This window comes from Otolemur garnettii, unplaced genomic scaffold, assembly GCF_000181295.1.
Source record: "Otolemur garnettii isolate 467f Iridium unplaced genomic scaffold, OtoGar3 scaffold00002, whole genome shotgun sequence".
NCBI classification, from domain to species: Eukaryota; Metazoa; Chordata; class Mammalia; order Primates; family Galagidae; genus Otolemur; species Otolemur garnettii.
In genome coordinates this window covers 7,993,734-8,016,047 of record NW_003852397.1, presented here as the reverse complement: position 1 = coordinate 8,016,047, position 22,314 = coordinate 7,993,734, and the positions used below count along the sequence as shown (strand labels likewise).

Below are 22,314 nucleotides of genomic sequence, written 5' to 3'. Positions count from 1 at the left end.
ATCTATTGTTATGTTTATGCACAAGCTGGCCAACTTTTACCTCCTGCTGCATAGGACAGCCGCAGCCACGGGAGAGCCGCAGAGGGGAGGGGAAGTCACTCTCCCCGGCCCTCTCCCTATTCTTTGCTTTTGAAAATAGACTCAACAAACACTCACACAGCTGTTCCTTAGCAAGTGGGCTCTGCAAGTATATGTTGGCTGTGTCATCGGCCCACACAGGCTAGAGAAAGACTTGAAATTCCAATTACGAAACTTACATAATTTGGTCACAGAGGTGTACAAAAAAAGGACAAGTTTCTCTGAATGCAACTAATGATGCTAAATGTCTCCTCTGGGGAAGGCACTGGGCCAGGCAAGGTACCAGCGGTTTGAAGATACATTGAGACTACAATTTTGCTCTCAAGGAGTTATTTCCCTTGAAGCAGATAGTGTGGTTAATTGTGTAGTAGAAGTGGGAGAAATTGTGCAAATACTTGAGGGAGGAAGGGATTTATGTTAGAGTTGGCTTGAGGGACAGATTGGTTCTCTGTTCTTGCAAGTAGAGATAAGAGCACATCATAGGGGAGAAACAGGACAGGTGAGGGCCTGGAGGAGGGACAGGGGGTGGAAACAGCAAGTGCTCTGGGAAGGCTGACTGTGAGGGAGGAAGAAGAAATGAAATTAAAGAGACGCCTGATGAGGCGGGTTTGGAATGATGGTGGGTGGCTTTGAGTGCAAAGCTGAGAAGCTTAACTGTGTAAAACACTGGTTTTCCTAGCAGTGTCACCAAACCCTGAGTTTCCTGGGAGGGTGGCTCAGAGGCACTGCAGAGGAAGAGGTCTGGTATATTACAGCTGCTCCCCTGATTCTGGAGAAGGGAGAAGCTCCCCTTGTCTCCATTTTGTATGCAAGGACACCATCTTTCTTTTGAAGAGCATTCCTTTAAGAAATACTAAAACACATTGGCCTATGTGTGAAACCCATTAGTTTATTAAATTGGCCACTCAACAGATACTTATTGAGGGCTTACTACATACCAGGCCCTTAACTAAGTTTAATTGAAAGACTGTTGAAGGTTTTTGAACTGGTCAGTAGCCTGGTAGCAAGAGTGCAAGGTACTGAGTTAAGATCCTATCTCTGCCACCTTTAATTATAAGATCTTAGGCAAGTCTTTTGGCCTTGATAACCCATTTTCTTACCTAGAAAGCCTAGGGCTGGGCTACTGAATCCTTCCTAGCTGAGCTTCTCTAGGAACGAGTTGAGTAGTGCTGTAATCCAGAGAGAATAGGTGTCAGGGTAGAAAAGGAGAGGCCAAAGTCAGAGGCCAGTCAGTACATGATGGCAAGAGCTTCTGTGAGTGAGTCTGTGCAAAGGCTTTCACCAATTCATTCAACAAACATTTCATACTCAGTGCCAGCCACTGTGCTAAGTGTTGAGAAAATAACAGTGTCTAAAACAAAGACCCTACCCTCGTGGCATTTTTCTGTGTAAGGGACAAGCAGAGGCCCTGGGAACACAGGTAATCGATCTGGAGCTGTAATTTGTAATTCAGCACAGGGGATGCTCATTGGGACTCTGGAAGAGTGTGAAGTACCAGGAAAGAGAGAACAAAAGGTTTTGAGAGAAGAAGAGTTATGTGGAGATGGAACCTGGAACATCAGTCAGTATTCCTCTCCTTAATAGAAAATATGCGCTTCAGCCAGCCAGTACAACAAACCCAAACTCCAAAATACTCTCTTGTGGCTAAGAAGTTAGGACACACCAAAGAGATAATGTCCATTTAGACATCCAGTTCTTCTTGGTGACATCACTCCTTAAGTGGAGCCAAATTACACCCAAGCCATACATGGTTTCATGTAATCGCTGGTCTATTCGGTTTCTTCAGAAAGGTTTTCACTGTGTACCAGTGATATGTAAAAACTGGTGTGGGTGGTGGCCTAAGCTGCCAGCCCCTCAAATCCTCTCCCAGACCAGTTGGCTCCCCCCACCACACTTCCTTCCCCCACTCCCAGTAATTGGAGCAGATCCAGAGACAGATTCAGAGAGCCCCAAGCTTTTCCTTTTTTACCCTTCAGTAATTACTTGTCACAGGTTGTCTCCCCTGTTAGAGTCTGAGGCTGAGCAATTAGTCTCCCATTGTCTTTGCAGGAAATGATATCCTTATGGCTTCTAGGGAAGGCAACTGTTGACCACTCTGGTTATAATCACTTGGAAAGGGCTCAGCATTTCCTCCAGTTGATCATTTACACTGGCTGATTTAGAAAGCTTTTGGAAATGTGCAAATGAACCTCAGTTGTCAGGACCAGAATGCTACTGATAGGCTCCCTGACCCAGAGGCGTCCCTGAACTTTGCTCTGGGTCTGCTGATACACTGCCTTCGGGCCTTGGCGTCTGTTCCGTTATAATGCTTTAATGGGGACCCATTAGTCAGGATGTTTTCCAGCTGCAGGTAATTGAAAACCCAACTCAGCGACTTCTAAACAGCATGACGTTTATTGGAAATTTAGAGGTGCCACAGACTCCCAGAGTGAGCAGAAGCTCCTACAAAAGCATTCATCACATCTCAGTGGCCTAAATTGGGCCACACACGCCTATCGTAAGCCAATCACTGACAATAGGAATGGGTTTCTCTTGAATCAGTGCTTCGCAAACTGTAGTGGGCACTCAGATCCCGTGGAGAAGCTTGTAAGGTATATTCCCACTTGATCAGTTTGGGTGGGGCTTCAGAGTCTGCACTTCTGAGAAGCTCCCAGGTGATCCTAGTGTCACCAGTTGACACACTGCAAAGCCTTGGACCAATCAAGTCCCCCACCCTTGGCCTGGAGTGCTGCCACCTGCCCATAGGGCACTGTGGATGAAGAAATATGGGGGATCTGTTGGGAAGAAGAAAGAGAAAGATGGCAGGCAGATGGGAACTGGGCTGGAGATACTTATTTCCAGTGTGTAATTAGAATGCTGCCTTTGACCCAGAAGCCACACCACAGTGTGTGGCACGTATTGGAAGCAAAAAGGAAATTCAGTGCTATGGGTTGTGAGAGCACCCATAAAAGTCTTCACTCACTTCCAGGATATACATATAGTAATTCTTGAAACTGAAGATAAAACAGCCATGCCACCCTCTTTGTTATCATTCGGCTATTTTTATTAGTAATTAATACCCTATATCTAGTGTGTCTCAAAGGACAAATTCAAATGAAATAGATTAAGTGTCCTTAAGTTTAAAAAGAGTATGTACGCCAAGTCCAGCCTTTGTTCTCTGAGTGGCTTTCACATCAGTCTTAGCCATTGGGGGAGGAAGAATACACCCCCATTTATTTTAAGAGTCACTTGACATGATGTCGACTGTGAAAAATGCTATCACTGGTGAATTTCTGCCAAAGCAAATGGTCGCAGTGCCTTATAAGTGGTTTTCAGTGGAAAAAATCATTATTCTATCTTTATTTGAAAAGGAAAAACCGGCGGGGCAGAGTGGCTCACGCCTGTAATCCTAGCACATGGAGAGGCTGAGGCGGGTAGATCGACTGAGCTCAGGAGATCAAGACTAGCCTGAGCAAGAGTAAGACCCCATCTCTACTAAAAATAGAAAATCTAGCCAGGTGTTACGGCAGACAGCCAAGAGTCCAAGAGTTTGAGGTTGCCATGGGCAACAGAGTGACTCTGTCTCAAAAAAAGAAGAAGAACTATTCTGTTATTTTTATTTTTGTTTGTTGGTTTTGTTCTTATTGACAGAAGACACACAGACAGCCTGAGCCACAGGTACTCAGGAAAAAGGCTAAGACCAAAGGACCATCCATGTTGGTCCTGAGGCCAGTCTGTCATAGACTTGGCAGGGTTGGAGGGAAACACCAAGGTGTTGAGAAGCCCTGCCTGGGATAGTCACTTTAATAGTTGCCACCCCCACTCCCACCTCTTATGCAAGGATGACATCTCTCAGGCGGGTACTCAGAAGGGAGATGGAATTCCTACCTATCGCAAAACCATGGCTCCCATCCGTGAGACTGATGGGAAGCTGGAGCTTCTGTGATACCTGGTGGTGGGCAGAGCAACACTGCTGGCCTTGCCAACATGGGTCACAGAGGTGCCTGTACTTGGGAGGTCTCTGGCTGTTCTTTGTCTATGCAAGGTCTCTGGACTAGCTGAGGAAAGGTGCTAAACTTGAAAACCCAGGAAGGCAGGAATTGTGCTTGTGTCACAGAGGCACCCGTGTGCTGACGGAATGAAGGAACAGCTGGTCTGTTCCCGGGAGATCTGTCAGTCAACAGCATGGACCAAGTTTTCATTCTCTAAAGATAAGCAGAAGTAGAGAACATTTTGTTGCCTAACTTCTGTAATATATAATCTAAAAATAGAAAGTTTAGGTGTCCCACGTACATATTCAGGACTTCATAAGCTGCCAAAGAGAGATGAGATAATATTAATCACTAGCTGAGCTCGTGTAGGGTGAGCAAGATTGCGCTGTTGCTCACTGATTAATTGTAAGGAGCTTGAGGAATGGTTCCCTGCTGTGCCACTGTGAGGGAAGGCATTATTAGCTGTGGAAAAAATTTAAAAGTAGGGCCCAGCCCTGGTAGCTCACATCTATAATCCTAGCACTCTGGGAGGCCGAAGGGAGGTGGATCACCTAAGCTCAGGAGTTCAAGACCACCTTGAACAACAGCCAAACCCAAGTTCTACTAAAAATAGAAAAACTAGCTGGGCATTGTGGGGCACCTGTAGTACCAGCTAATTGGAAGGCTGAAGCAAGAGGATCTTTTGAGCCCAAGGGTTTGAGGTTGCACCACAGCAGTCTGCCCAGGAAGGCAGAGTGAGACTCTGTATCCAAAAAAAAAAAAAAAAATGGGGAAAGGAGGCTCCCCCTCTTCCCTTAAAAGGCTGACAACTTAAAGATTATGGTGGCTCAGCACCTATAGCTCAACCGGCTAAGGCGCCAGCCATGTACACCTAAGGTGGTGGGTTCGAATCCCCAGCCCGGGCCCGCCAAACAACAATGACGGCTGCAACCAAAAAATAGCCGGGCATTGTGGCGGGCGCCTGTGGTCCCAGCTACTTGGGAGGCGGAGGCAGGAGACTCACTAGAGCCCAGGAGTTGGAGGTTGCTGTGAGCTGTAATGCCACGGCACTCTACCCATGGGGACAGCTTGAGGCTCTGTCTCAGAAAAAAAGATTATGGTATAGGAGGACATTTACTTAAAGTATATATAAAAAATATCATTTTTAAAAAGAGAGCAATAAAGAAGGATAAGATAATACCAAATTGGGAGCAGCAGGGCAGAAAAGGCCAATGAGAGTTCAGGAAGGCCTTGAAGCTCAGGCTCTTGACCTGAGGACCAAGAGTGGAATTCAGGGCTCTTTGCGGATGGACAAAAAATGATCTCGGCACTTTCATTAATCCTTAACTGAAATACAATGTTACCTTCTATTATGGAAGTAGCACTGGCTATTTGTCCCCAATAGAAATAATGAATATTTTTATATTATATTACTGTTATAGATATCCTGAAATACCACTTATGCGTAGCAGTACTTAAAATTACAGTAGTTACTAGGCTTTTACTAGAAAAATTTTAAGCACTGAAAGAGACCCCATCACATTTTGATAACTATCAATATACTTTTTTTTCTTAAATACCGTGCATTTCATGTGTTAATTTGAAGCCCTGGAAAACACTATTCTGAGAAAAATGTGCCTAGACCTCCATAGCATAGAAAGGTAAGAGCCCCTGCCTGAGAACATGGCAAGGCCTCCTCCTAGCAGGTGTGGGCAGAGGCGTCAGAGGCAGGACAGGTGACTGGATATAACCGCCTCTGATGGGATGATGTGGAAATAAAGCCGAAGTGATGTTGACTCCCAGGAGAAGGTGATTTCACAGAAAAACTGCAGGTGATGGGAAGCAGTGGGAGCATTTCTCTGAGGAAGGACCAGCTGTAAGTGTGTTGAGGAAGGATGCCCTGCAGAGCCATGAGAGTTGGATGGGGAGGGAGTAAATGGGAGACCAGGAAACCAGTATGTGCCAGGCGTGGTGCGGACCAGATGGAGCGTAATGACGAGCACGGAGAGAAGCGGTGCGTCCCCACATGATGTGGGACTCCTGCACGATGTGGGACTCGCACGGCAGGTTTGGGCCATGGTTTGCAGCAGTGGTGAGGAAAGGCCATGTCAGGTTCCAAGCGTGGGGGACTAGGAGAATGATGATAATGGCGCAGGTGTATCGAGCGCTTACTGTGTGCCAAATGCTGTTTTAAGCCTTTCTGTGTCATTTAATTGATATCATTTAATCCTCACAGCAACCCTGTGAGGTTCAGTACAGTATTGCCTACTTCACAGATAATAAAACGAAGTCTAGAAAAGAACAGTTAGGAGAATTACCCAGGATCTTATAGCTAGCAGGGAAGAGGAGAGGATGTTATTAAAAAGACAAAAGATTAAAAAAAAAAAAAAGGAATTGGTTTTGGGGAAAATGTTTCGGGTTCAATTTTAAATATTTTCCCATTCTCATGTCTTCACTTCTTCTAAAGGGCTTAAAATTCAGATATTGGTAAGCAGTTTGGGATTTTATTTCTCTTTTTTAATTTGTATTTTATTAGTGAGTGCTGAGATAATTTGTAAATAGGTTTCATCTTCCTGTAAAGAACAAAGAGGAAGCTGGAGGTGGAATTTGGTACAGCAGTGGGTGCCCCAAACAGAGGAAGAGGTTGCTGTTTCCAGAAGAGGAGCAGAATGTGTATTACGATGCTTCTGTTTAATGATGTATTTTCTTTTGTTGTGGTATTGTTTTCAGGACCAGTCCTGCTGCTGTTTTAGAAGACATGTGGTGTATATAAAGTTTGTGATAGTTGGCGGCAATTTTGGTAAGTGTTGCTGTGTTTGTTTCTGATGCTTTTGTTGTAAGAGGGTGTCATGAAGGGAAGCTATTACCTTGTTCTCTCCGCATCTTTTCAATCTGCCCTAAAATTAGAATGGAATTTCATAATTAAATGTGACATCGAATTGGTGTTTTCTGACAGTATGACATTTTTCCTCGTTCTTGTTGATGTTATTAAGCAACGTGGAGTTTTCTAAATTATGGTTAAGTCTAGATTTAGGGAAGCTTCTGGGTGCAAGGGGGAGAATACCCTTGATAATTTATAGTCTAAACTAGCCATGTAATATAAGAGCAGTGAACTTGCAGACCAAAAGAATAAAGTCTGCAAAGGGGAGAGATTTTTATAGCCCATATGTTGAAATGAGAGAGAAGCCGGTAGCTTTCCTTAGTTGCTTTCTAAGTAAGGTCAGCTCGCTGTCTCACACGCCACCCCTTCAGATGTTTGGAAACATTCTCTGCCTTCATCTTTTCTTCTTTGGCCTCAGCGTAACACCTCCCATTCTTGGACTCTGTGCCCTCTGACATTATTTTCATATCCTTCCCCACCGGGGAAAGGGGAAATTAAAGGAAGTTAAAGATCTAGCATGCCTGGGTGCCAGCCCACAGGGTGCCGTAACAGGTGCTCGAGAGACCAAGAACATCTGATTCAGCCACTGCCTCAACCTTGCCAGCTAGAAGTAGTAAAGGGGACAGTCTTGAGGTCTTAGGAGCTAGGGGATCTGTGTTAAAAATTTAAGTTCTTCATACTGGTTGTTAGGTAACCTCTCTGAACAGGGGAGGAGGGAAGGTGTTCATGAAATAAAAGGAAAAAGGAATTGGTTTGGGAGGGATGATATTATGAGGTCAATTGGGGGTATTTTTCTGTCATTCTCGTGTCTTCAATCATTATGAAGGGATGGCAATCCAAATATTTTGTAAGCATAGTTTCTGGTTTATTTCATTATCCAGTTTTTTTTTTATTACTAATGGTAAGTGAGTGCTGAAATAATTTGTAAATTGATTTCATCTTCCTATGGGGGAACAAGAGAGGAAACTCATTTTCCTCTGCAGTAAAATGAGGCTCAGAATAGTACTTCCCTCATAGGATGGCTATGAGAATAAAATGAGCTAGGTAGTGCTGGGACGTGGTGGCTGCTCAGCAAAGCAGTCGTTATTTGATAACAGAGCGGCCTTGTTGGGAGACTGGACATTTGCCAGTGAGGTCAAACCACTAAGATGTGTGTGTCTCCCAGTAGGAGGGTGGCTGGGAGTGGATTGGTCACACCTGTGTGATATCATTGTGGGGGGAGGCCTCACACATTCCTTCCTCCAAAACAAGCCTGTAACAAGCTGTGGGAACCCCTGATGTTTTCTTTCTTTTCCAATCCTGGTGACCCCTTCTTAGATAGGCTTGGCTAATTTCACCTCCTTTCGGGCCAACTTCACGACCAAGTGAGATCCCCTTGTTTGAGCTTTGTTCATTTTCTGGAGTTAATGTTATTTCAAACCACATTAATAAGAAGAAAAAGAAAGGTTGGGGTAAACGATACCCTTGGTTTGGATCAAGTTATCACATTTAGGTTTTCATTTTCAAACCTTTCTTTTGATTTTATTTTATTTTTATCTATCCTTAACTATGTAGCCTTCATAGAGATCTCATTACTGGACTGAATTTTTTGAGCTTTGACTGAAAGAATTTGGCTTTTAGGTGGGGGGTTTTACCTGTTGTTGGGGAAATTCAACTGTGCCACTGCAGACAGGCTAACGTTCAAAGTTAGATGTCGCCAGGTGGCTATGCTCCAGTTTCATGGCATCAAAGAGATGGACATGGCCTCCAAGGTTGTCTGGCCCAGCCTTCTGCTAGCCAAAAAAAAGGATTCTGCCTTCTACAGAATCCTTGATAGGAATTCATATCACACAAGACTCCTTGCTCCAATTAAAAAAACAATTAGGGGCTGCAGGGACATTTTTTTTTTTTGCAGGGGCAGGGGGAGGAGGGATTGATAACATTGTTCTATATCTTAATTGTGGTGATATTTATGCAAATGTATGCTTTTGTGAAAACTTACAGCAATTTATATTAGAGTGAATTTTGCCATATGTTAATTAAATCTTTTTAAAATGAAAAAGTGAGCAATTAGACAAACAACTGGAGATTAGCTCAACTTGTGAAAAAGAAAAAGGGATGGAAAGGAGAGAAGGCGGGAGAGAGGAAAGGACTCTGATCTTTAATATACTGCCCACAGGACAGCACCTGGCACATGGAAAGATCTTGGTCAATGTTCATTGACTCATGGCTGCTCCAGGCCACTTTGCTGCTCTAGCTCACTTTCTCACACACCAGCCCTCCAGATGTTGGAAGACATTCTCCTTCCTCATTCATCTTTGCTTCTCTGGCCTCAACTCTCCACCTCCCATTCTTGGACTCTGTGCCCTCTGACGTTATTCTCATATCCTTCCCCACTTTCCCACGCCCCTCCTGTGCACATGGCCCTGCACTGAAAGTGCTGCCTGGGAGGGACCCATTGGGAGCCTTGCTTCTGTGGATGATGTTAGTAGACCCTCACCCTAATCTTCCTTTACAGTCAGTACCGAGTGCCTGGTAATGGGTCATGAAGGATTATTTTACGGCAGCCTTCTAAGAAAGTTTCAAAAGATGGAGGGGAGCAGGCCAAGAGCCTAAGTGACAGCACATCCAAAATGGAGCCAGGTCCTGGAACCAGGTTGGAGACAGTCCCAGTGCTGTTCAGAAACCTCCAGAGCAGTGATTTTCACCCGGGATAATTCGCGGCACACCCATGGGCCATGAGGGACTCAAGAAAATTTTTAAAGATTGTTAATTAAACTATTTTTGAAAGAAGTTCAGAAAGTATATTCTTCTTTTAACTCTTTTTTTTGATCAACATAATTTAAGTGTGCCACAGAAGTTTAACTATAGGTTCAAGTGTGCCGTGAGATAAAAAAGGTCGAAAAGCACTGATCTAGAGGGCAGTAGCTTGAGTCTTCATTATGAGTCAGAGGAAGTTTGAAATACTTAAAACTAAAACTTGTGAGTGCCTTGAAAAATGTAGATTTTTTTTTTCTGGCCATGCTAGGAGGAGATATATAAATACATAAATATATATAGAGAGAGATCAGTGATTCTCAACTGGGGCCAATTGTATCCTCCCAGAGGACATTTGAGGTTTTTTGTTTGGCTTTTTGGTTTGTTTGTTTGTTTTTTGAGATAGAGACTCACTCTGTCACCGTGAGTAGAGTGCCATGGCATCATCATAGCTCACAGCAATCTCAAACTCTGGGCTCAAGGGAACCTTCTGCCTCAGCCTCTGTAATAGATGGGATTACAGGTGCCCACTACAACACCCAGTTAGTTTTTTTGTATTTTTAGTTGAGATCGGGTCTTGCTCTTGCTCAGGCTGTTCTCAGACTTCTGAGCTCAACCAGTCTATCCACCTCAGCCTTCCAGTGTGCTAGGATTAACAGGCATGAGCTACCCTGCCCAGCACAGAGAACATTTATTAATGTCTAAAACCATTTTCAGTTGTTACAGCGGAAGGAGTTGTATGCTAGTTGCATCTAGAGGGTAGAGGCCAGAGATGCCACTAAATGTCCCACAGTGTACAGAACAGCGACACTCACCTATGTATGCACACAACACACTCCTGCTCACATGCAGAAAGGTCAGGCCCAAAATATCACTAGGGCCAAGGTTGAGAACCTGTGATATTAGAAGTAATTTTGAAAAGCGTAAATGTTTAAAGCACTCATTTTTTTAAGATTTAAAAATGTGAATATCTTAACATTTAATTATATGGAAGTATATAATTAGAAAACATAAAGATACTACTTTAAAGAACCATAGGTCTGGAAGGGTTCCTAAGAGGCCACCTCTTCCATTACCCCCGACTCTAAGCAACAAATGACCTAAATGAATTCAGACAGATGGGTCTCTGATGGCTTATGCTGAATGACAGTCAACTAGAGATAAAAATGAGACTCACACAGTCTGATCCCCACATTCACACAAAAGGAGTTGTTTTGTCTTTTAAATTTCAACCCCAGCTTCTTCAGATGTGTTAATCTTTAGATGACCTCTGAGATGAAACTGTATTTCAGTCTGGGCTAGTCTTTCCTTCTGAATGTGGCATGATGAAAATGTGCTTAGGGAGGAGAGAGATCTCATTATAGATGATTGAGTTGGAGTATTTTGGTACACAGGGCTGTTTATTTGCATCAGTTTGATAGTGACACCACAATCTGGTGTAAATGTGAGTTGTTGAGAGCTTTTGTAGCCCAATATGGCTACATTTACTGAAGCAGGGAGATTAAAGCAACATATGTCAAGTTGTGATATAGGACAATCCACTTGAAAAGACTTTACTTAATTATAGGGCCTATTTTGGGAGGGTAACTGTGCTTTTTGTGAAGTATATTTTGGGATACACTCACCCAGCTTCTGGGCCAGTAATATCTTCCCAGAAAGGGTGTGGTGTGTGCCTGTGGACGTAAATATTTCCTTACCAAAAGCTTTGGTATGATAGTCTTCTGAATTTACTAGCGGTCGTTTTTCTTTTTCTGATAGTCTTTCCTCTTGCAAGAATGCTATGAAAATGTATTCTGGAAAGTTAGAGAAAAGAAAGATAAAAGATCTCACTTCAGATGGCTCTGCCTGGAGATTTAGGGACTTTATCAGTTCCTAAAAACAGTCAGGCTACTGTTTTTAAGATGAATGGACTTTGGGGGAATGAAGCAAAGTTGAATAGTAAGCAGAGTCAAGGGAAATGATAAAGACAGTGTTGGCTCTGAATATTTTTATGTAAGTCTGTGTAGGAAACGATGCAGTTATAACCACGTGCGTGCCAGCACCCCTCTGCAGCCCACGGGCAGCCCTTGTGGACCCTGGCCGTGCTCCTTCCTAGTGGGCATCTGCTTTCAGTTTTGTTCCCCTGGTACCTTTCACCTGCTCTGCCCCCCTCTCCCCCCATCTGCACCTTCCTTGGCCTCCTCCTCTGCCAGTAGCCGAGGCTTTTGGCCTTAAAGGAAGAGCTTTCTGTCCAGTCAGCGTTTCTTATTCCTCACTTGAAAGGGAGTGATAAAGGAGAAATTTAATCAGCAAAATACAGTTAGCTTCTTGTTTATACAATGTATGTGCAGAGGGAGGGGGAGCAGCAATAAAGAGTAAAAACGGGCAATTTTCATACCTAAGCCCCCCAGACAAGCAGACCTTAGTGCTTTCATCTAAATTCTGAGTGATGAAGGCCATAAAATGAGAGGAAGAGGGTTTCATGGGGAGAGCTGAGGACAGAGGCTGCCCCTGGGGAGTTCCCTGGCGAGGCCTCCCTGGTCTCCTAGAGCAGTCTGCCCACCTGGGGCAACCCAGACAGAATTGGAATCGCTGGGGTGGTTCTTGTCTGTACTAACTGGTGAGAATCCCCTTTCCGTTCTCCGTTCCCAGCTTTTATTCAGGGCTTACCGCCCCACCTGAGTGGCAGCAGTTTGGCCCAGGTTCTGAGATTCCCTTCCATAAGCGTCACTCAAAACCCTGCAAAGTGTGGCAATTTGAAAATCACCCCTGTGCAGAAGAGGGGGGAGTGTCGTCTTCTGTGTTACTTTGTAATCTCCATCCCTGAAATACTCCCCGCTGTCATTTTACCACTTCATCACGAAGAGGAGTGTCATTTTCATTCCAGGTTGATATTGGCACCATCCGAAACCAGTTTCTTTGAGGATGCCATCCCGCTCTTCTGCTACGATGGCCCATGTATTATAGTTGCCATCTGCTTTCGCTCTAAAATTCACACTGTGATGTGGTTTTTCTCTGCAGCAACACTTATAAACCAAAATTTCCCACTTATTTTCGGAATAAGTAGCTGTCACATATTCTAGTACTTGACTAGAGAGACAAGACTGCAATAGGCCCCACCTGGGATCCTGCCTCTCGCTGGCGGCTGCTTGGGCATGCGTGTTAGGGTATCATCTGATGGCTGATTTACGTTTCTCACCAGCAGCAGCACCTTTGATCCTCTCAAAACACTTCTTAGGTGGCGGAGCCAATATTATCACCAGATAAATTTTGAGACTTAGAAACTTTAGCCTGTGTCTAAGGCAGGGGGTGTTTGGCAGTGCGTGTGGGGTGGAGGGTATATTTGCTGTCCTTCTCTCAAAGATGAGGGGGCCACTGTTGACACCTGGTATAACAGGGAGTAGGGCAGAGATAGTCAGTGTCCTGCCCTCCCTGGGACAGTCATGCCCAGTGAAGGGTTGTCCCTTGGCACAGCTGTCATACCACCCTCTTTGAGAGTCACACCTCTGAGGTTGTACAGCTGGTAAGCACCGGAGTAGACACACACCTACGTCATCTGAACCCAGATCCTTTATAGCCCTCTCCGTGTTAAAGGCATCACAGAATTAATTCCTGCTTTATTGGGAACTCTCATGCCCTAAAAATTGAATTCACAGCGGCTATCTCTGTGGCCCCTGCCACTGCTGCCCTAGGCACCAGAACTCAGGCCTGGCATGCTGTACGTGGAAACAGATCCTCTAAAACCTCAGTGGCCTGGCTGGCCAGCCCCTGTCCTGAACCCGTCCTCCTTCCATCAGTATCCAGCGCAGGTGGGGGAGAAAGGACTGTCTTTGGGAAAGGTCACAGCCCAGTAGGATGCTTCATGCACAGCCTTGGATCCAATCTGACTGGCTTCAAAGCCATCCTGATAAGGAATTAGGTGTCAGTTTCAGGAGTTTTTGATTTGTTAACTTAGGCTTCCTGGTGGACTCTTTACAGGCTGCTTTTGAGCTTTGTTTAAAGTTTGGTTTTGATCTTAGCCAACTAAAAAGCTAAGACAGTGGCTACTTCGGTTTGAATGTGAGCACACATGAAATTTATTGAAGTGGCAAAAATAAAACCATATTGAATGAAAAGCATGTAGGGAAACTGACCTGAATGTAAGTGTGGAGGGGATTCTAAAAGAAGGAGATGGTGATATTGTCAACCTATTTTTTTATTTCCCTGGTGTGTGTAGGTGTGTGTATGGGGAGGGTTCTCTTTCCCTCGTGCTGGTTGGGAGAATTGTAAAACAAACACCTTATGTCCTTTACCTAAATTCACCACTTGTTCTAAATTTGCTACATTTACTATTTTCCCCTCTTCCAATTACATATATAAATTGTACATGTTATATCAATTTTCCCTGAACCATTTGAGCATAAGCAGACATCTTGACACTCTACCTGTATTTCACATTCTGTCTCCTAAGAGTAAGGACTTTCTTCTACATAACCATTCTGTGGTGATACTATTATCACAGCTAAGAAATGTGACAATAATTAGATAATACTATCTAATAGTCCATAGTCAAATCTCCCCATCTGTTCCAAACTGTTTTTAAAACTCCCATCTTTACTCCAAAATCAGCATCTAATCAAATTCATTTGATGAATTTGGTTGATAATTTTCCCTTTATCATAAAGAACATTATCTGGCTTCTTTTAAAATGAAGAGTCCAGGCTGGTTGTGGTGTAGAATGTCCTATACTGTGGGCCTGTCTTTTTCTTTGAGGTGCTGTTGAACTTGATCTTCTCTTCCTAAAAATTACTAGATCTTGAGGCTTGTTATTAGGAGGAGGCTGACATTTGGGGGCAAGGATTCTTCTTCAGTGGTGCTGTGTACCTGATGTTACATCACATCAGCAGGCTCTTGATGTCACCTCATTCTGCCATCCTCAGTGCCAAGTTTGATCTCTTGGTAACCAGACCTAACCAACTTCAAGAAAGACTTTGAGTTCATAAGCCGTCCGTGGGCTGGTACATGGGTCCTTCTTGAACTTCCCGTTTCAGCCTTTTTATCTAGTGGTTTGAGGATCTGTGGATAATCCTTGCCTGGATCAGTTATTACTTTGGGACATTGTCTGATTTTTTTTTTTTTTACATTTTGCTTTCTCTTCCTGAATCCTTTTGAATCCTTGTGTATGTGTATGATCTAGGCCTTCATATGTTTGCAGTGATGGCTTTTAGCTACTTCTCAGCAGGCAACTATATTTTGCTGTGGTAACAGATTATGTTAAACATTTTTTTCTTGCTTTGGGGATAAGAAAGGATAACTTTAGCAGAGCATTTACTACATGCTAGGCACTACATAGCCTGCTCGTGTATGGAACTTCTGTCTTCCCTTCCTATACAATAGTTCAGACTAATGAAGTGACTTGCACGGACGGTGTCACCCAGCCTCCCTGTGTCAGGCTTAGAGCCAGGGTTTGTCAGTCTTCCACGTTCCCTCTGATCTTCTCTGACTGAGCCTCCCACCCTACATTTCTTGCCTCAAGCCAAAAATGCCTGCCTAACTAGGTAGGTCCCTAAACAAGCAAAGTCAGCCAGGAGCCCTGTGCAGCTAGAGGAACACAGCCACCCATAGCTAAAGGGGCAACTGGCCTCAGCCTCAGATGCGTGGGCGGGGCTATGCCAGAAATCTGGGGCTTTGTATTAACCAGCCTAACTTTTCTTTTTTTGCAATTTTTGGCCAGGGCTGGGTTCGAACCCACCACCTCCAGCATATGGGGCCGGTGCCTCACTCCTTTGAGCCATAGGTGCCACCCCTAATTTTTTTCTTTTTTTGAGACAGGGTCTCACTCAGTTGCCCTGGCTAGAGTGCAGTGGCATTGTCATAGCTCTCTCCACCTCCTGGCCTAAAGCATTCCTCCTGCCTCAGCCTCTCAAAGTGTTGAGATTATAGACGTGTACCACTGCACCTGCCCCATCCTGACTTTCTAATGGTAGCAGCTAATTTATACATTCTGAGTCGCCAGTTTTCATCACCAGCACTACCACTGGCTGAGGCAATCTTAGGTTGGCCAAAGCTTTATTGATAAATGGAATGCATTGTTGGTCATTTGTTTGTATCAATATGTTTGTTTTTAACATCCTCTTTTAAACAGAAATTAATATGCTTGAAAAGTAATGCTGTTTTGATTTGGGAGGTAGTTGGCTTTTGAAGTGGAGGAAAGTTGGGTTTGATGGGAGTGTTATTTATTTAACTGGGCAATTAATAATGTAAGGCATTAATATATAATCTCAGATTTCTTAATTGCTAGGTTAACAGCTCAGTAGTAGATATTTCATATTTGAGAGAAAGCAAATTCCCTATGAATTGATTCCCTGTGAATATCGTCTGTAGGATTTTTTTTTTTCTAGTTCATCTGATCCCTTCAGAAGGTGATGATGTCTGTTGTACCCACCTCACATGCCTTGCTCTTTGCAAGTCTCACTGTGTTGACATGTTGCAGGAGAGTCTGTAAGCTTGTTCCCACAGATAAGAGACTTAAATCTAAAGCACGGAACAATGAAAATCTTAGAAGAAAGTGTGGGGAAAACTCTCAATAATGTTGGACTGGGGAAAGATTTTATGACAAAGACTTCAGTGGCCATCACAACAACAAAAATTAACAAATGGAACCTAATTAAGCTGAAAAGCTTCTGCACAGCTAAGGACACAACAATTAAATCAAAAAGACAACCTTCAGAATGGGAAAAGATATTTGCAGGGTATCAATCTGACAAAGGGTTGAGAACTAGAATCTACGGAGAACTCAAATTAATCAACAGAAAAAGAATAAACAATCCCATGTACCTCTGGGCGAGAGATATGAACAGAACCTTCTCTGACAAAGACGAATGGCTAACAAACATTTGAAAAAATGCTCATCGTCCCTGATCCTCAGAGAAATGCAAATGAAAACCACCCTGAGATATCATCTAACTCCAGGGAGAATAGCCCACATCACAAAATTTCAAAGTTGCAGATGCTGGTGTGGATGTGAAGCTTTTACACTGCTGGTGGGACTGCAAAGTAATACAACCTTTTTGGAAGGAAGTATGGAGAATCCTCAAAGAACTCAAATTAGACATCCCATTTGATCCTGTAATCCCATTACTAGGCGTCTATCCAGAAGAAAAAAAATCCTTTAATGATAAGGACACTTGCACTAGACTGTTTATCACAGCTCAATTTACAATTGCTAAAAACGTAGAAACAACCTAAATGCCCACCAATCCAGGAATGGATTAACAGGCTGTGATTTATGTATACCATGGAATACTATTCAGCCATTAAAAAAGATGGAGACTTTACAACTTTTGTATTAACCTGGATGGAGTTGAAACACATTTTTCTTAGTAAAGCATCATAAGAACGGAGAAGCAAGAATCCAATGTACTCAATTCTAATATGAAGGCAGCAAATGAGCTAATACAAGGTTGGGGGTGGGGTAGGGGAATGAAGAGAGTGGAGAGAGGGAAGGAGGGCGGGGGTGGGGGTCACAGTGTATGGCACACTTCTTGGGGGCGGGACACAATTACAAGAGGGACTTTACCTAACAACCGCAATCAGTGTCACCTAATTTTTTGTACCTTCAATGAATCCCAAACAATAAAAAAAATTTGGGGGAAAAAAATGAAAAAAGAATATTTTTTAAGAAGGTAGGAGACTGAAGCAGAAGGAACAGATAAATAGCACTGCTCCTCAAAATGTGCCCTGGCTGAGGATAAAGACCTAGGAGGTTCATTCTCATTATTTTTAGAATTACTCTTGAGTTGGAAGTGAGGGGGGAATGATGTGGCTAAAGAGTTCCAGATCATGCAAGAATTTGCTCCTGCTTTCTCATCTTACAGATTGGCCCCTAACTCAGCCAAGAGGTTGAGTCAGACTTGCTGTGATTTGGATATGGTTTGTTTGTCTCTACCAAATCTAATGTTGAAATTTGATCCCCAAGGTGTCAGTGATGGGAGGCGTTTTGAGTTGTGGGAGTGGATCCTTCATGGTGCCCTTCCTGCAGCAATGACTGAGGTCAAGCTGGAGAGATTGGAGTCGTTCTCCAGGGAAGGGTTAGGTTGTGATAAAGTGAGGACACCCTCCTAGGTTCTGTCTCTTCCCGCGTTTGTTTCCCCTTTGACCTAGCACAAGGCCCTCACCAAAAGCTGTACAGGTGCTGGGCTGTGCCTCTTCAACTTCCCAGCCTACAGAGCCACGAACTAAACAGCCCTCTTTTCTTTATAAATGACCTAGTCTCAGGTATGACATTCTGGCAACACGAAATGAACTCAGACAGACCTGATGGGCTTGGGCCTTTTGTGACTGCTCCTCACACTTTGTAAAGCTAAGGTTTTCAATCAATAGGTGGTAACTGTAATGCTTCCCTCTGGCAGGTGCCCTGTGGCCCACACAGTATTTCTTCTGGCCTGGACCTTCCTCTACCCAGGTTTCTACTACCAGCCAAAGAAAGCAAAGGCAAGGGACATGTATAAAATAAAGTTATCTAGAAGCCATGTTAAAAGGAAGTAAAAAGAAACAGGTAAAATTAAATTTTATAACTTACTTAACCCAATACATGTCCAAAATATTATCATTTTACCACGTAGTCAGTATTAAAAATTATTTAATTTTTTTCCCATTCTTTGAACATCTAGTGTGTATTTTATACTTACAGCATATCTCAATTTGGATGGCTACATTTCAAGTGCTCAGTGAGGCCAGTGGCTGTGGTGTTGGGCAGTACAGCAGTCTGGAGGACCAAGTCCAAGGTCACACCCAGCGAGTTCTTTAATTTAAATCTCTTGAGAGAAATTGAATCAGCTTTCATGCCATCCCTCCAATGCGAAACCACACATTTCTGTACTCCGTGTGCCATATTTTTCCCCCAGCTAACTCTAATTACAGGGAGATGCTTGGTTTGGCCGTAACTGCTAGCTCAGCAGCTTTCTACCAGCCCTGGCAGCTGGTGAAACCAGCATACACTGCCTTAAATGATAGTGTAAAGCACACTTCCAGATTCCTCCACAGCACAGTTTCCATGATTGTCTTTCCCTTCAGAGTAACTCAATGACATTTTTCAAAGGCAGGGTGATTTCTTAAAATTCGTTCTTTCTTAAAAGTCACATCCTAACCAATATATTTTTAAAATAAAATTCACTAACTATCAGTCTCCACATGCCCTCGGCAGAACATGTAGGCATTATACATTTTTTTAATCTGTTTTTTAATACCAAAAATACCTCCGATTTGGCTCGGCGCCTATAGCTCAACCGGCTAAGGCGCCAGCCACGTACACCTAAGGTGGCGGGTTCGAATCCCCAGCCTGGACCCGCCAAACAACAATGACGGCTGCAACCAAAAAATGGCCGGGCGTTGTGGCGGGCGCCTGTGGTCCCAGCTACTTGGGAGGCGGAGGCAGGAGACTCGCTTGAGCCCAGGAGTTGGAGGTTGCTGTGAGCTGTAATGCCACGGCACTCTACCCAGGGGGACAGCTTGAGGCTCTGTCTCAAAAAAAAAAAAAAAAATACCTCCGATTTGATTGATGGTTCGTTCTTTAAGAAAAAAAAAAAACTAGTCAAATTCTCTTCTAACATCTCAGTCCCATTTTGAACGTTATTCACAGTGAAATATCTATAAAGGTCAGATTTCATTTCCACTAACTGTCAAATCTCCAGCCATTGACCCCATTACTTGAATTATTAGACTCTAATCACAATACCAAGGGGAAAATGACAAAAGAATGGTGACAGACTCCTGGAGTTTGTTATGATGAACTTGACTCAAATTCGTAGGAATTGAAATTTGAACAAGGAGAAGATCCTCCCATATTCTTAATTAGAGGCCAGGCCCCCCACATCTTTTCAGCATTCTTGGTTAAAGTGAAGACAGAGGATACATCCTCGTTTGTTACCTTTCAGCAAGTGAAGAGTAGCACCACAAAACCAGGCCCTCTTCTGAAAAATAAATGAATTTTCCCAAATTCCCTTGGCTTGATGTCTACCTCACTATTCACAGATCCCCTAAGATCTGCCATTTAAAATAACCTGAGGTGTGAGATCGCCTTTGGAATTGGAACGGTGTGTTGTGAGGACTTGTTCACATCTCTCACCTCGAGACTTCCCTATAGTAAGGTTCAGTTAGACCCCCCTCCATTCTGATTCAAAGCCAGTTTTTTTCTTTAAGTGGATATCTTGTGTTTATTTCAAAATGTCATTTAGCAGCTGTATTTCCCCTAAATAACCAGAAATTATAGTTGACTCCAGCCAAGTGGCTGAATACCTAGGTTTTATTTCCAAGTATGATACTGACTAGAAATGTTTTAGTTTCATCTTCAATATTAATAGCTGGCTGAGAGTGGTGGATGGGCCTGGGGATGAGAAGAGGAAAGGAAATATAAAATATGATGACAGAGGGTCACCCACTGCAAAGATGCTTGACTTGGGGGTTTTATCAGAATCATCTGAGGAAAGATTAAAAATTCTGGTTCCCAGGCCCCACTATGCTACCACTGGGTTGGAGTCCCTGAGGACAGGGCCCAGCTGAGTATGTAAGAACCACCTAGCCTTACTCAATTGCATCCATTTATCAAAACTTAAGGAGAATTTTAGTATCTATAAGGGATAACTCAATAACTCGTCCTAAAAGCTATGTGGATGTGTGCCCTGAAATTCACTACCATGGGGAATATTTTGACCATGAAACATTCTAGTGCAGTAGTTCTCAACCTTCCTAATGCCGCTGCCCTTTAATACAGTTCCTGTGGGTCGTGACTCACAGGTTGAGAACCACTGCTCTAGTGTCTGAAGACCAAGCTTACGCTCCAAACAATTTGTTCACTCAGTAAACATTTAAGGAACAGTGCTAGGCAATTATTCTTGCCCCAGGAAAACAGAGGTACTTTGAGACCAGTACATGCTCTGCAGGAGTTTGATAGGGGAAGAACAATAGCTAACAATTACAATGCAGTAGGAAAAGTGTAATATGAGCATATCTAGAAAACAAAAAGGGATGAGACTCCCCCCAACAAACACATGCACACATGTGCACACTCACATTTCCACTTGTTCCCCCATGCCTTTTTGAAGGTGGAAAGGGGTAGGCTGGATTGGAAGGTTTCACAGGTCACAGAACATCAGTCCTGAGGCATGAGTAGACAAGGAAGTGAAAAATAACACTGTTTTTCAAAGGCATAGCTCTCAGAATTTGATTCTAACATTTGAAAAGGAAATGTTTTTAAGTCTCCATTTGTTTTTAAGGGGATTTCAGTAACCCCCTGCTTATCCTGATCTATCTAGTCCCAGCATAGGTCCTGATGCTGGCACACAGTAGGTCCACAGCATAGCAGGTGTGCTCAATTTCAGCAGTTTTGTCTCTCTTCTGAGAAACCGTTAGACACAATTGTATCTTGCAGCAGATGTCACTGCATATAATTTTCTAAGTAGCGCCCAAGTTACTTTTGTAAGTTGCTTCCAAAATACTAGAACTCTGCCTTTGAAGGAGAGCACATTTAAGAATGTCTGGGATTCGTTCTGCTGGTATATGCCATGGTATGATTTGATTTTTATATTTTAAGAGTACTAACACTTCTTTCTAATTTTTACTCTTCGTTTATCAGTATATCCAAGGTTTGGGGAAGAATAACTGGGCCAAAGGTCACATGATCATAATATTCCTTACTAAGTCTGTCATTCAGGTACATAGAAAACAGCATTCTGTTTTCTTGGACATTGAGTGCTCTGGCAGGATTTTGGGAGCAGAAATTGTTTGAGAGTGGCTATTTACATTGCATTGAAAATACAGTCAGTGCTGGGGGCACTGTTCAGCCAGGACCACTACTTTCCCTATACATTTTTGCAGCTTTATATGCAAATTACTATTGTTGTTTACTTTGATCCCCCAGGGCATATTAGAACCGTTTTCAACTTGACCCATTGACTGTGTTGTAATAGAAAGACAGCAAGAACCAGGTCACATAGCACATTGTTTAGAAGGCTAAGTGATATTTCTAGAGGTGCCTAGAGCTTTGGGAATTTTTGTAGTTCATCTGCCTGTTCCTTAAAATAGCCACTCTGATTGGAAGTGAAATAGTTGTTGATGTGGGAGCTGGGCATGGGGGTCAGTGGCAGGATGGACAAGGCACTTGTGTTGGAGCCAGGCACATGATTGTGTCTGAGCCCCACTGTTGGCCCACCCTGGGGTCCTGGGCACATCCTGCTCCACCGTGAACCTCAACTTTCTCATGTACACAATGGCACTGTTTTGAGGATTAAAGGGGTTGAATATGTTGTACCATATTCTGACATAACACTGGAGAAAGAAGTAAAGGTGGCTTCCAAGCCAGCATTTCTGTCAGGGGAAAGGCCTCTGCCTACTGGGATATTAATTAGCTCAGGCAGCTAGAATAAAATACCAGGACTGGGTGGCTTAGACAGCAGAATTTGTTTTTTCACAGTCTGGAGTCTGGAAGCCTGAGATTGTGGTGTTGACAGGGTCAGAATCTGGTGAGCCTCTCTCCATGGCTTGCAGATGACCACCTCATGGGTGTCTTTCCCCAACCACCTTCACTCTAGGTCCTCACCTGACCACCTTCATGCTAGGTCCTCACCTGACCTTGGCTCTGTGCATGCATCCCTGGCTGGGGCCTCACCCAACCTTGGTTCTGTGCATGCATCCCTGGCTGGGGCCTCACCTGAC

The 22,314-nt window shown here is 43.5% G+C and overlaps 1 protein-coding gene across 4 annotated transcripts in view; it reads left to right on the top strand.

The window, feature by feature from the left end:
• Window positions 1-22,314, top strand: part of FYN (FYN proto-oncogene, Src family tyrosine kinase) — a 184,758-nt gene that overhangs the window by 57,406 nt on the left and 105,038 nt on the right. For 3 of the 4 annotated variants that reach the window (XM_003781597.3, XM_023513234.1, XM_023513243.1), the window contains exon 2: window positions 6,759-6,828. The gene's annotated coding sequence lies outside the window, so the exon portion shown is untranslated. Of the gene's footprint in view, window positions 1-6,691; window positions 6,829-22,314 lie in introns of those variants that run through there. The other variant, XM_003781596.3, reaches the window with a different exon arrangement.